The following is a 14,966-nucleotide window of genomic DNA, read 5'->3' on the forward strand; positions in this document are numbered from 1 at the left end:
TTTAACTGAGGTCTCACTTTCATCGCATTCACCACTGTGCCTCTAACTATAACTGACATGTTGTTTACGACATTAATTAACGTCTCTCGTGTATGGTGTAGTTGTCACAAAGAGAATCTTCCGACCACTTTACTCCTTCCCAGATATTAGAGAATGTTGTCACTTAAAATAAACAAGGAGCTGAATGCTGGTCAATGAAATACGTATATGAAATAATGTGAGAGTCTGAGACAGTCGAAAGTTTATTATTTCTTTCACTGTTCATCAAGAATGTTTCTCTTGTTACATGTCTTTTATCACACCTCAAATGGTGAACTTACTCTTGCCGGTTTCGATTAAAGAATTTTTGAAGTTATTATGCACAATGTAGTCAACACGTTATTAAGGAGACGTTCAACACATACGAGTAACAATCTTTAGTAGACAGAAGTTGCTCTTACGGCTTGTTTTTAGCTAAATTTTGTTAATTGTTCGATATATACTGCAAAACCATTCTCCTGCTTTCGTCATATATTGAGCATAAGCACTAAGGTAAGTACGAAAAGGTATTACGGATAGTACTCAGGTACTATTTTTCTTTCGTTCTAGTCGTGAATGGAATACGAAAGTAATGATACGGGATGTTCCGCCGTGGTTTTTAGTACGTATACACATAGCAAGTTGTGGAATAATTCTTCAGAACATTAGTGTCTTGTCACGCTAGTGTTGGTATCTTTGCAGGTTTCCAACAACGACGCCGCTTTATACGACGTTGTTTTCCGTCCTATAAATTACATCTTGTTTGTTTCGGCCGCTTACATCAAGTCTCGATGACGTCAGTGGAGTTTTCGTACCGCTGGTCTGTTTCATGGTAATGCGATTCCTCTAGGGACATACATCTAAAGTTGTTAGTCAGTGGACAACGAAACAATTTAGTAGAGATATAGTCGATTTTTTGGAAGACATCCTACGTGAGGTTCTTCGCTACTTTTCAGGACTAGAATTCTCCGAACAATACTGAAAGACACAACACACGCACTTCAAAAGTTTATAACCAACAGGCTTGGCTACGAGCGACAGACTACAAATGTAAGGTTCGAGTTTGTCACCAATTTGCCTAAGGATTTGTTTTTCCCGTCGTTGTGACTTATTCTTCTGACAATATACTGTGTATGTGACAAGTAGACGATTGCACTATAAATTGAGTTTCACAACTCAAGGACCCCGACACTAGGTGGATGAGCTGGTTTCTGTCCGGAAGAAGGCAAGGCCAGATCACCTTCAGATTAGTGTCTTTTCTAAAACTAATATAAGATGCTAAAGATATTGTAACTGCTTACATATAACGAACAATTTAATCGAATTATCGTGTATCACAACGCGTTTCTTTTATAAGATTTTGCAATAGCTCAGTGCTAACTGGACCAATAGGTGGCGAAAAAAGACAGCTCTTAGTATTAAGACTCGACTGGATTGATGGTGTTAAAGGAATCAAACTACAAGGTCATCAGTCCCTTCATTCCACATGCATCAATCGGGGAAAGTCCTCAGAGAGGAATGATACATTGGATGAATCCTGGGGAACCAGATTGTATCCGAGGATCAATAAAACTTAAGGAATGAAGCAAGTAGAAGTGAGAGAGAGTGAGAGGCTCTCCGGGCATGTAATGCGACGAGAAACACACTCTCTGCATCCGACCGGTGTTTCCTCACCTTCCATTACCACAACGTAACTAGCAACAGGGACAAGGTGACCAAATCTCAAGAAAGAGAACATCGACGACGAGACATTAAACCAACAACAGATGTAACAGAATAAGAAGAATTAAAAAGGTGGGAAAGAAAGGAGCCATGCTGGGCCACTAAGCAAGGATAGCCATGGAACCCTGGATCGGAGCAGGTGACGGGACTCCCTGCAATCCCTTAAGCGGCCGACGAGGCCAATGTGCACTAGCTCAAAGAGAGGAGCAGAAACCACCTTCACTGGTAACACGTAATGCCAGACCAGCCATTTTGGCGTCATCCGCAAGCACCAGAGGTAGCGTGTCAGCAAGTTTAACGTTTCGCTGTAAGGTGGCCAAAATGGGGCAGTCCAGTAGGAAGAGGGCAAGCACATCACCAGAGGCGCGGATGCTCATGTTGTAGTATGTGGCCACGGGTCAATATGGTGGTTTCCCTGTGAGAAGTACAAGGGAAGATTGCCACATGGTCGTGGTTCTTTTTATTGTTCGAAGTAAGTAGAGCACACCAATCCATGTTCCAAGCCTACAACATTGTAGAGTGGATTTAAGTCTTGTTCCGGTACCCCTATGTCCAAAGTCGGCATCCTCGTAGCCAACTTGGCCAACAGGTCTGCATGTTCATTCTCAGGGATCTCAACGTGACCTGGGGTCTAGACAAAGATGACCTATTGTCCAGCTAGAGGCAGCTCAGAAAGGAGATCCTGGATAGTCACAACCGGATGCATGGACGAATGTGACTGACCCGAGCGACGGCCACCAATCATGCAGTGAATATACTGCACCTGTTCCGCAGGAAGCTTTGTTCATTGGATCTTGCATGTGTGCAGGCAAAACGGTTTGTCCATCGATCATACAGCCGTCAGTGTGATCACTTATGCACCTAGAAATGCATAAAGGACGGCCAGGGGCAGGTGAAAAAAATCGCGGGGTCAACAGAGTCTTTTGATCCAAAGAGCACGGCAAGACAGATCTGGGAAAGGGTACCATCATGCGGGCGTACGCGATGATTACCTGACAAGAGGCGACAATGGGGGAAGTTTTTGTTTAGGCTAGAGACACTATATGCGACCGCCATACTGACCCCAGTCCTGGGACACTGTTGTGGGATGTCTATCTCCTACCAGGAAAAAGCACACGGTAGTTAGTATGATCAAGGGAGCAATGAATGTGTATTGCCTAGTTGGGTAGCAGTCGTTGGCGCCTGACCTATAGTGGAATGACCCCAGCCTCGCCGAATAGTAGTCTTCAGTTAAGTTCTTGTCAATTTATCTCGAAAACATTATTATGTAGTATGTAACAGAAGCTATAACGTACATTTTGGCCTACCGAAAGCAGCAGTGCAATGGTTACGACACTTCACTTTTGGTCGGAAACAATCTATTTTAATTCATAGTACAATCATCTCAAAGTTTAGCAAATTTTTACTCTTCAAGCAATGTAAATTTTTGTTATCCAACAGCGCCAATGATCTGCCTCTGCATCCACCAACCAAGTGCTTAGAGGTCGTGTTCAAATGAAAGACAAAGAAACGATTTGGAAATGGGTAACACTTACTATTCAACAAGCTTCACAAATAACTGCCGGCCGGAGTGGCCAAGCGGTTCTAGGCGCTACAGTCTGGAACCTCGCGACCGCTACGATCGCAGGTTCGAATCCTGCCTCGGGCATGGATGTGTGTGATGTCCTTAGGTTAGTTAGGTTTAAGTAGTTCTAAGTTCTTGGGGACTGATGACCTCAGAAGTTAAGTCCCATAGTGCTCAGAGCCATTTGAACCATTTGAACAAATAACTGAACGCACTCAGTGACAAATCAATTGTTTTCAAGCTTATGCTGAAGGCTTCGAAAACTACTAATCTCCGCTTTAATACCTGAAGCTCATTTCACAGTTATTACTATTATTCTAAATTAAGACGATGAATGGAATTTAGGGAATATTGGTGAGAATTCTTGACTATATCTGATTCAGCTATCCAGATTAGGGTTTCCTGTGGTTTTCTTTAATAGTTTCGTGTGAATGTCGAAGTAGCGACCTTCCTCATTTCCCGTCCATCGTTAGTACTTTACTTTCATACCTTCAAAGTTAATCATTATTCACTTAATACAGTGACACGTTCAATGATAGCATGATAAAGTTAAAGTGGTAAAACTGACCTAAATGTAAAAAAGGACTAGGAAATTATCACATAAACATTTATTTGGAATGTAGTTGTTCCAGTTGTGTGTCCATATGTCTGTTCATATTTCGTGTATTAAGTGATTGGATGTCTCCTCATATAGTATGCAACAGCTAATTCTTCCTACCATGTTTGTCAAATCACATTAGTACATTGCCTCCTCTGACAACCACCCCCCACCTCCTCTCTCTCTCTCTCTCTCTCTCTCTCTCTCTCTCTCTCTCTCTCTCACACACACACACACACACACACACACACACACACAAAGGGGTAAAAGATTCGATGTAGCGTTAGTGTTTCCCAACTGCCTGCAGCAGCTTACATTGTTTCTCGTTTTGTATATTCTCTGTCTTCATGTGTGTAAGAAAATAAAAAATGCAACATTAAATTGTCATGACGCTGAATACGAAGATAAAGTGACTGCATTACGCCGCCAAATGGATAAAGACAATTCATGTTACTAATCAAAGCTCGGAGATTTAACATAACAAAAATCGGTTTACTCTAATGAAGTGTTTGTCGTTTTCCTGCTGATTTTCTTCCTACGCAGGTAATATTTTGGAGTACCAATCTCACTAGAGCCGTACCAAAATCGGTAGAAAAAGCGCGTCTCTGATGACTGCAAATGCAAGAAATTGAATTCACGAAGACTAGTGCCGGTATAGAAGCGGGTGCCTTATCAGCGCCAAAGAAAATACTGTGGCTTTTGTTTGCAGTCTGCTGTCACACTAATTGTAATAAACGACGTCACTTGAAACGAGTGTCCGTGTCAAAGCTTTTGCCGCTCGTACACTGAGCTCGTAGAATATGCATCAGCGTTAATTTGCCGCCGGCCGTCATTTAGGTTGTATTTTTAGCAGCGTCGGCGAAGCTGCGCGAGTCCGGAAAAATGGCGCCTTGTAAACGGATGCGCGGCTGCAAAAGCGGGACGTTGCAGCGCGTTGAGAGTTTTCACAAGCAGGGGCCGCCAGCTACCATTTCCATAGCTCGAATTACCACGTATACCGTTCAACGCCAAAAAACTAATGCTTTGTGCCCGGTTAACTGCACAGACATCACAGCGTTACGGCTCGTCAGCATCAGTAGCTCCCAGCAAGGGGCTGTTTTTCCAATAGGGTGTGTGTTGGGTTTCCTTTTGTTGGGTTTTACTGTGAATGCTGTCCATTGATAAAATGGATGGCCTCATACATGCAAGAGGTTATGCATGTACGAGGGGATAGTCCGAGTTGTAATTGTTACCTCGGAGAAAATAGTTACATAATTTACTTTTGTTTGAAGTACATAGCTGCGCCATTAGACATAAAAGTTTTCTGGGTATAGTACTACGTCATAATGTAAAAACTACTGCTGCTGGAGAAAAACCAACGTTTCGGCCACGATTGCAGCGGCCTTCTTCTGGGTCTAATGACCACAGTATTTCATTAGACCCAGAAGGAGGCCGCTGCAATCGTGGCCGAAACGTTGGTTTTTCTCCAGCAGCAGTAGTTTTTACATTATGACGCGGTACTATACCCAGACAACTTTTATGTCGACTGACTCTGGCCGCGGAAACCTACGCAATTATAGCTGCGCCATTGTTTACAAGTACACAGCTGTGCCACAGCACCGCATCCCATTATAAACTTAAGTTCGTACGAGGGCCAGTCATACATAACGTTTGAAGTATCATCTTACAGAAATGAAGTCTTTAATTTTGTGTGTTTGCAGGGACACACCTGTCTCTCGACCCAGCACACAACGAATTTCCCGCTAGAGTAACCGAAACAAAATGGAGGCCAACTCCGCTTAAATGAGATGCGAACTATTTTTTTGCCTTGACAGGGGTTGGGTGAAACGAAACACCGAGGTGACGAAAGTCATGGGATGCCAATATGCACAGAATCACACACATATGGCATAGTATCGCCTCCACAAGGTATAAAAGGGCGGTGCATTGGCGGAGCTGTCATTTGTACTCAGGTGATTCAGGTGAAAAGGTTTCCAGCATAACTACTGCCTCACAAAGGGAACTAAGACTTTGAAACGCGGAATGGGAGTTGGAGCTAGCCGCATGGGCCATTCCATTTCGGAAATAATACGATTGTTCAATATCCCGAGATCCATAGTGTCAAGAGTGTACCGAGACTACCAAAGATCAGGCATTACCTCTCATCACGGACTACACAATGGCCAATGGCTTTCACTTAGCGACCGAGAGCAGCGGCGTTTGTGTAGAGTTGTCAGTGCTAACAAGACAAGTAACACTGCGTGAAATAACCGCAGAAATCAATGTGGGATGTACGACGAACTTATCCATAAGGACAGTGCGGTTTAATTTGGCGTTAATGTGCTATGGTAGCAGACGAGAGATGCGAATACCTTTGCTCACAGCACATCGCCTGCAGCGCCTGTCCTGGGCTCATGACCATATCGGTTGGACCTAGTGGAAAACTTTGGTCTGGTCAGGCGAGCCCCTATTTCAGTCGGTAACAGCTGATGGTAGGGTTCGAATGTGGGGCAGAGCCCACGAAGCTTTGGACCCAACTTGTCAACAAGGCACTGAGGAAGCAAGTGGTGGCTCCACAATGGTGTGGGCTGTGTTTACATGGGATGGACTGGGTCCTCTGGTCCAACGAACCGATCACTGACCACTTGCAGCCATTTATGGACTTCATGTTCCAAAACAATGATTGAATTTTTATGGATGACAATGTACGATGTCACCGGGGCACAACTGTTCGCGATTCGTTTGAAGAACATTCTAGACAATTCGAGTGAATGATATGGCCACCCAGCTCGCCCAACATGAAGTCCATCATTTATTTATGGGACATAATCGAGAGGTCAGTTAGTTCACAAAATCCTGATTTCTCTAGGGGATTTCCAACGACTTGTTGAGCCCATCCCACGTCGAGTTGTTACACTGCGCCGCGAAAAAGGAGATCCGACACGATATTAGAAGGTATCCCATTACTATTGTCACCTCAGTGAGTGTATGAATCCTAGTATGAACATCTCATTTCATAACTTTTTAAAATACGTGTTTATCTTCAATGAATTGTGCAGTGCAACGAGCAAAAAATGGAACATGTAAAGTTACATGATGAGAAAAAAAGATGAATTCTAACAACTGTGTGGCATTGAGGTGGTTTTACGACAAATCCGACCCTCACATCAAGGACTCCAGTACGATCTCTTGCCACAATAAAGGGGGAAGCTAATTAGTAAGGTCCACGAAATGCAATCAGGTGAACCTGTCCAGTCATTCAATGGTGTAGACTTTGATGAGACACGGAATTACATGTACCAACATGATAATATCCCAACTGATATGAACAGAAATGTGTAGCAATGATAACATGGGCAACCAAGAAGAAAAGTTAAGGTCTCAATGTCCCGCTGACGACGTGAACATTGCTGAAAGAGCACAACGCAATTGGACAAGAGAGGTGAAGGAAATACAGAGGTCGTGTCGTTTTAAGGGAATTACCCATGGAATTGCATTACGCGATTTAAGGAATTCACGGAAAACCAAAATCTGCAACGCCGGACTTAAATCCTATTCCAGCTGAATGCGAGTCCAGTATCTTGAACACTGCATCCATACGCTCTGTTACTCCAAAGAGAATGTATGAAAAATAAAATGTATAATGTATAAAAATAAAGGTGACTTCTTTAAATACACCGCTGATAAAAAGTGTAGCAACCAGGAGACGTGGAGAGATGTCATAGTAAATTCGTACGCGTACACACCATCGGCGGGTATGTAAATCATTGGAGTTGCAATTATGTGTAATAGGTAGAATGGCCATCAGAGTGTATTAACACTATTCGTGTTTAGTGATGTTACCAAGCCGGATAGAGAGCGTAAGCAGCGTGAATTGAATCAGATGTTGAGTGATCACTGAATGACACGGAGGTGCCGCGTCCTCGTCCAATATCGAGATTTGTGGGGCATTCGAATATGACAGCGGCCCGATTTTGGATTGGAAGGGCGCATGGAGACAGGCATTCTCGTCAGACCTGAGTTTCTCCTGGCGTATACAACTTTCAAATAACTTCCGGGAATTCAGCCAGGTAACACTTTCAGCGACCGCCGATATTTCGGCGGGAGAACACCCCGCCATTTTCAAGGCAAACTGCAACGGACAGGCGACGTACATGCAAATTTAATACCTCGGTTCTCGGACCCAAGCAGGAAAGATAACACACACACACTGAACACTAGTGCCACCAAAGATGGCCAAAGTCAGAGCTATCGATAGTGAGACTATGAATTCGCAGGTGAGGTAGCATTGAGTCTGTCCCTCTGTTTCTTGACAAGGGAGAGAGCCGGAATCCAAACAGAGTTTAAACAGAAACCTCCATCCCTGTTAACAAGGTTGCTCGCTAATTTAATCTCAACTGCCTCCCGAATCACACTGTCCCAATAGCTGGACGTGCATGCCAATATCTCGGTGTTATTATATAACATGGAGTGACCAGTATCCAAGCAATGTTCGGCAATAGCAGATCTATTTGGCTGCTGTAATCGTGTGTGCCGTTTATGCTCAGTACATCTGTCCTCCACGGTCCTGATAGTTTGACCAATATATGCCATGCCGCAGCTACAAGGGACACGATATACACCCGCCTTACGCAGTCCAAGATCATCCTTAACGGAACTCAAAAGTGCTCTAATTTTAGATGGAGGTCGGAAAACACATTTCACATCGTATTTCCGTAAAATACGACCGATCTTATTGGACGTGTTTCCTACGTAAGGCAAGAAGGCAGTAGACTTAGGTGTTGACTCAGAATTATCATCAATCACCTGATGTACAGTTGGTCGATAGCGCAACGCACGTTCAATCTGTCTATCACTGTAACCATTTTGACGAAATGTAACTTCAAGATGGGACAGCTCAGCTGGCAAAGTCTCAGCGTCAGAAACGATATGTGCCCTGTGTACCAAGGTACGAAGTACCCCTTCACGCTGAGCCGAATGGTGACAACTATTAGCTTGTAAGTACAAGTCGGTGTGAGTACGTTTCCTGTAGACTGCATGTCCCAATGATCCATCATCCTTCCTCCTTACCAACACGTCGAGAAAGGGAAGGCAACCATCCTTTTCCACCTCCATCGTAAAACGAATGTTCGGGTGGATCGAGTTCAGATGTTCTAGAAAGACATTCAAATTCTCCCTACCGTGAGGCCAAACAACGAAGGTATCGTCAACGTATCTATAGAAACAGGCGGGTTTTAAAGGCGCCGACTCCAATGCACGTTCCTCGAAGTCTTCCATAAACAAATTTGCGATCACAGGAGACAACGGACTACCCATCGCAACTCCATCTGTCTGCTCGTAATACTGGTCATTAAATAAAAAGTAAGTGGATGTCAACACATGCCTAAAGAGATTAGTTAAATCAGCACCAAACCTGGCTTCAATTAACCGCAACGAATCAGACAGAGGAACACGAGTGAAGAGAGAGACCACATCGAAACTCACTAAAATATCAGAGTCATTCAGCCTCAGTCCCTCCAAACGACGTAAAAAATCAGCTGAGTTCCTGATATGATGTTCACACCGTCCTACTTGTGGACTCAACAGAGATGCAAGATGCTTGGAAACACGATATGTCGGGGCGCCGATGTTACTCACTATAGGACGGAAAGGAACCCCTTCCTTATGAACCTTTGGAAGGCCATATAACCTACGGGGAACCGCACTATAGGTGTTAAGCCTCTTGATTGTGTCCTGCGACAAACCACTTTTCTTCAGGAGGCTGTTGGTCTTTCTCTCAACACTTTTCGTGGGGTCAGCATCGATTCTGCGATACGTTGAATCAGATAGTAAACGTTGCATCTTTTGTACATAATCATGTTTATTTAAAACAACGGTGGCATTGCCCTTGTCAGCAGGTAAAATAACAATACTGGGATCAACCTTGAGAGAGCGTAAAGCAGCCCTCTCTGCTGCTGTTACATTACTCTTGGGTGGACGAGCCCTAGTCAAAACACGGCATGCCTCCCTCCTAACTTCCTCTGCAGCGTCAGGAGGTAGTTTGCAAACTGTGATAAATCTCACAGAGAAATCTTTTGACGACGCAACCTTATCCGTGCTAGGGAAAGGATTAAATTTTGCACCCACTCCGAAGAATTTGCCGGTAGTTGATTGTATTAGTTCAATTGAACAGGCATACAGAATGGTTTCATAGATCATGATCAGGAGGAGGAGGAGGAGGAGGAGGAGCAGCAGCAGCAGCAGCGTTACGTACAGGCCATTTCATCCAGTCATCATAGAAATACCTACATTCATGCGGAATATAATGAAGTAAACGTTAAACGTCTTGCATTTTGTATTTGTTAATAGCCACAAGTCTAGTATAGGCTTTCAGAAATAGAAAAAAAAGAACAGACATTTCCAGAAATAAAAGTTCGAATGTACGATTCTGTAATCCTATGTATTCAGAAGCCACAACACGTGACTGTAACTTATTATGTCGAAAATGCATAAAGAAATACGGTTCAAACTTTACCTTCTTTACGGGTAGTATACTCATGACCTTATACCCTTGCTGTCTTTGTAACATTCTGTACGTAATTTTAAACATTACTTCATTACTTCTTTCTTTCTTTTCTTGGAACTTCCACTACCTTCCAACTCAATACTTGGTGCCATTTTAGACCCCACAACATGTTCACCAATAAAAACTGTTGCAAAGCGAAACATAACACATGTTACTGAGGTATTCGATATGTGGCATGGAAAGATGATCACTGTTGAAAGGGCGTTATTCCGGGAGTAAACCCTCCCAAAAATGACTTCGCAGGTGACAAAGTAGTAAAAACACATATACAGTATATAGAATAAAGTCCTTTCCAAGCAGAAAGATGTATCTATGTGTATAGAATATGGCACCTTCGTAACTCTTGTCAAGATCTGGAGTAAGACCCTTTCAAAAATGATTATCAGTTGCAGTTGGTGGTGATTACAATCCACCCTCGATAGATTGGCGAAAATACATATTTAAAGTTGGTGGTTGGCATAAAACGAAGTCCGCAATCGTACTGAGTGCTTTTTCAGAAAATGATTTTAAACGATTATTCAGGAGCCCACTCGAAGTGTGAATTGTTCAAAATGGTTCAAATGGCTCTGAGCACTATGGGACTTAACTTCTGAGGTCATCAGTCCCCTAGAACTTAGAACTACTTAAACCTAACTAACCTAAGGACATCACACAACACCCAGCCATCACGAGGCAGAGAAAATCCCTGACCCCGCCGGGAATCGAACCCGGGAACCCGGGCGTGGGAAGCGAGAACGCTACCGCACGACCACGAGATGCGGGCAATTAAGATGTATATACCAAATAAATTATTAAGAGAGAGTACTGATCCACCACGGCACACTAAACAGGTCATATCACTGCTGCAGAAGCAACGCAAAGAGCATGCCAAATTTAAAAGAATGCAAAACTCTAAGATTGGCAAAGTTCTAGAGAGGTCGAAATACGTATGCAGAGTACACTAGCGGCAATACGCTCACTGCACGATACAATGGCGATGTTACTGATGACAGTGCCACTTTTCCGATATCACCAAAGAAGAGGAAGTAAATAATCCAGAATTCGAATCCAAAACAACTGCCAACACGAGTAACTTAGCAGTGGATCTCCTCAGTGTAGTGAAGCAGCTTAAATCACTTAATAAAGGCCAGGCCTCCTGTCCAGACTGTGTACCAGTCAGCTCCCTTTCAGAGTATGCTGACCCAATGACTCCATACTTAGCAATCATATACAATCAATCGCTCGTTTAAAGATCCATACCTACATAACGGAAAGACGCACAAGTTACACCAATACGCAATAAAGGAAATAGGACCCAATGACTCCATACTTAGCAATCATATACAATCAATCGCTCGTTTAAAGATCCATACCTACATAACGGAAAGACGCACAAGTTACACCAATACGCAATAAAGGAAATAGGAGTAAGCCGCTGAATTAGAGATCTGTATCACTAACGTCTCTTTGCAGTAGGATTTTGGAATGTATACTGCGTTCGAACATTATGAGCTGCGTTGAAGAAAAAGCTTTTTCACAAACAGCTAGCAAGGATTCAGGATACATCTTTCTTGTGAAACACAACTAGATCTTTACTCTCACGAAGTAACGAGCGCTATCGACAGGGGATGTGAAATTGATTTTTTTTTTTTTTTGAGATTTCCATAAGGCTTTTGATACCGTTCTTCACAAGCGACTTCTAATCATATTGAGTGCCTAAGAGGTATCATCTCAGCTGTGCGACTGAATTCGTGATTTCCTGTCAAAGGTTATAGTTCGTAGTATCTGACGGAAAGACATCGAATAGAACAGAAGTAATATCTGGCGTTTCCCAAGCAAATGTTACAGGCCCGCTGCTGTTTCTGCTCTACATAAATGATTTAGGTGACAATCTGAGCAGCCCTCCAAGATTGTTTGCCGATGATGCTGTCATTTATCGTCTTGTAAAGTCATCAAATGATCAAATCAAATCGTAAAATGATTTAGATAAAACATCTGTATGGTGTGAAAAATGGCAATTGAATCTAAATAATGAAAAGTGTGAAATCATCCACATGAGTAATAAAAGGATCCGCTAAATTTCGGTTCCACTATATATCACACAAATCTAAAATCCGTGAATTCAACTGAATACTTAGTAATTAAAATTAAGAGTAACTGAATTGGGACGATCACGTAGATAATTCTGTGGGGAAAGCGAAACAAAGACTGCGATTTATTGACAGAATGCTTAGAAGATGCAACAGGTCTACTAACGAGATTGCCTACACCACGCTTCTCCGTCTTCTTCCGGAGTGTTGCTGCAAGTGCTGGGATCTGCATCTGACAGGATTGGCGGACGACACCGACAAAGTTCAAAGAAGGCCAATTCGTTTCGTGTTCTCGCAAATTAGGGGAGAGAGTGCTATGAATATGATAAGCGGATTGGGGTGGCGATCATTAAAACAAAGGCGTTTTTCGTCACGGTAAAATCTTCTCACGAAAATTAAATCTCCAACTTGTTTCTAAGAGTGTGAAAATATTTTTCTGGCGTCCACCTACGAAGGAAGAAATGGTCATAATAATAATAATATAAAAGAAATAAAGCTTTTACGGAAAGATTTAAATGTTCGTTATTCTCGCGCGCTCTTCCGGAGATAGAGAAAGATAGAGAAATAGCTTGAATGTGTTTCGACGAACCCTCTGCCAGGCACGTAATTGTGAACTGCAGAATAATCGTGTACAGGTAGATATATTCTATTTTATTTGATCTCATGTCTTGCAGAGCTCTTAATTGAAGTACCCAAATCCCCAGCGAACTTCAAACGCGTCTCAGCACATCAGCCAGTACTTCCGCATCCCACGTCCTTCCACACTGATTCTTCTGACGATTCTCTTCGGTCTGCTCTTTATCATTAATAAATTACGATCTGAGTCTATATGTGCTCCAGGATACATCTTACACTCCAATACCTAATTTCGCAATCTCTATCTGGCGATAATGAAATCCAGCTGGAATTTTTTCATGTCTCCGGGCCTTTTCTTGTGATACTTGAACGGAGTATTCGCTATTACCATCTCAAGATTATTGCAAAACTCAATTGGCATTTCTCCTCTCTTTCCTACTGCATAGCCCCACAACCATTTTTCCCTATTCCTTCCTCTGCAACCAAGTTCCAATTCCCCCTTTACGTACTGAATTAACAGTTGGCAAAATAATTTGCTGAACCTTTTCATCTCACGCTTGCTACGTCGGTACTTATACCAAAACTGTCGTCGTAGGCGTTGGTTTGTTGTCTAATCTGACGAGAACAACCCTATAACGAAAATGTTCACTATTGCTCACTCTCTGCCCTACTTTCCTATACGAATCCTGCCTCCCGTTGTACAATTTTCTGCTACTGTTGTTGTTACCCTATATTCGTCTCCCAGAGAAATCGTTCTTTCTACTTCGCTTCATCAATCCCAGTACACAGGGGATAGGCATTATGTGAACAGTGGTAGTAAAAAGATAGTTGTTTTTGACGGTCAACAACGCAGGTAAAACATGTGTTGTGCTAGACTGTGCCTGTTCAGTACGGCCTTGGCATCAGTGCATGTTGTTTACTAGTGGTGCCCACTTCGTATTTGCGTTCAGAGGCCTAGGTCGCCGTGCAATGAAAAACCTGACAGAGTTCCAAAGAGGGCAGATTATGAGGGCCCGATTAGTTGGAGCATCAGTAACCAAGACAGCCAACTTATTGAATGTTTCAATAGCAACTGTTTCAACAGCCTACACAAAAGATGGAAGGACATCATCGTGTAAACGTAATAGTGGGAGCAAATCAAACCTAAATCACAGAGATCGTCGTACGCTAACTTTAATTGTGTCGAAACAACACAAAACTACGGCGGCTAAATTGACTCAATAGCCATCTTCGAGACCCCGTATCTATCGACACTGTACGCCAAGAAGTCCCTAAAGCGAATACTCACGGACGAGCTGCTATACCGGCACCATTAGTGATGACAACCAAGCCAAAGATGCGTAAAAATCCTGCACGGCTGATCAGTGGAAACACGTCATATAGTCCGGTGAGTCAATGTTTTCGTTATTTCCAACGTCGGGCCGGGTTTACGTCTGGAGGATGCCAAAAGAAGCCTAAAATCCCGACTGCTTGATTCCAACGGTTGAGCATGGAGGTGGAAGTGTGATGGTGTGGGCGGCCATGTCATGGTATTCTGCTGGTCCCATCGTTACCCTCGAAGACCGTGCTACGGCCAACAGTTTTGTGAACATTTTAGGTAATCAGCTGCATCTCATGATTGAAATGTTGTTCCCCAACAATGGTGCCATATTTCATGACGATAATGCACCCATTCACACAGCCAGGTCAGTACAATCGCTGTATGATGAAATTGCAACTGAACTGCAGCGTCTTCCCTGGCCAGCACAGTCCCTTGTGGGGGGTATCGGAGCGCAGACTCCGGAGCAGACTCCCGTCTCCCTCGACACTACAGGAGTTAGAAGAGGTTCTGATCGAACGGTGGCATAACATTCCACTACAATCATTATATGCCAG

The 14,966-nt window shown here is 43.2% G+C and overlaps 1 protein-coding gene across 1 annotated transcript in view; it reads right to left on the reverse strand.

The window, feature by feature from the left end:
• The window catches only part of LOC124776582 (GTPase-activating protein skywalker), a 299,487-nt gene that overhangs the window by 201,279 nt on the left and 83,242 nt on the right, over positions 1 to 14,966 (reverse strand). The window lies entirely within an intron of this gene.

This window comes from Schistocerca piceifrons, chromosome 2 (assembly GCF_021461385.2).
Source record: "Schistocerca piceifrons isolate TAMUIC-IGC-003096 chromosome 2, iqSchPice1.1, whole genome shotgun sequence".
NCBI classification, from domain to species: domain Eukaryota; kingdom Metazoa; phylum Arthropoda; class Insecta; order Orthoptera; family Acrididae; genus Schistocerca; species Schistocerca piceifrons.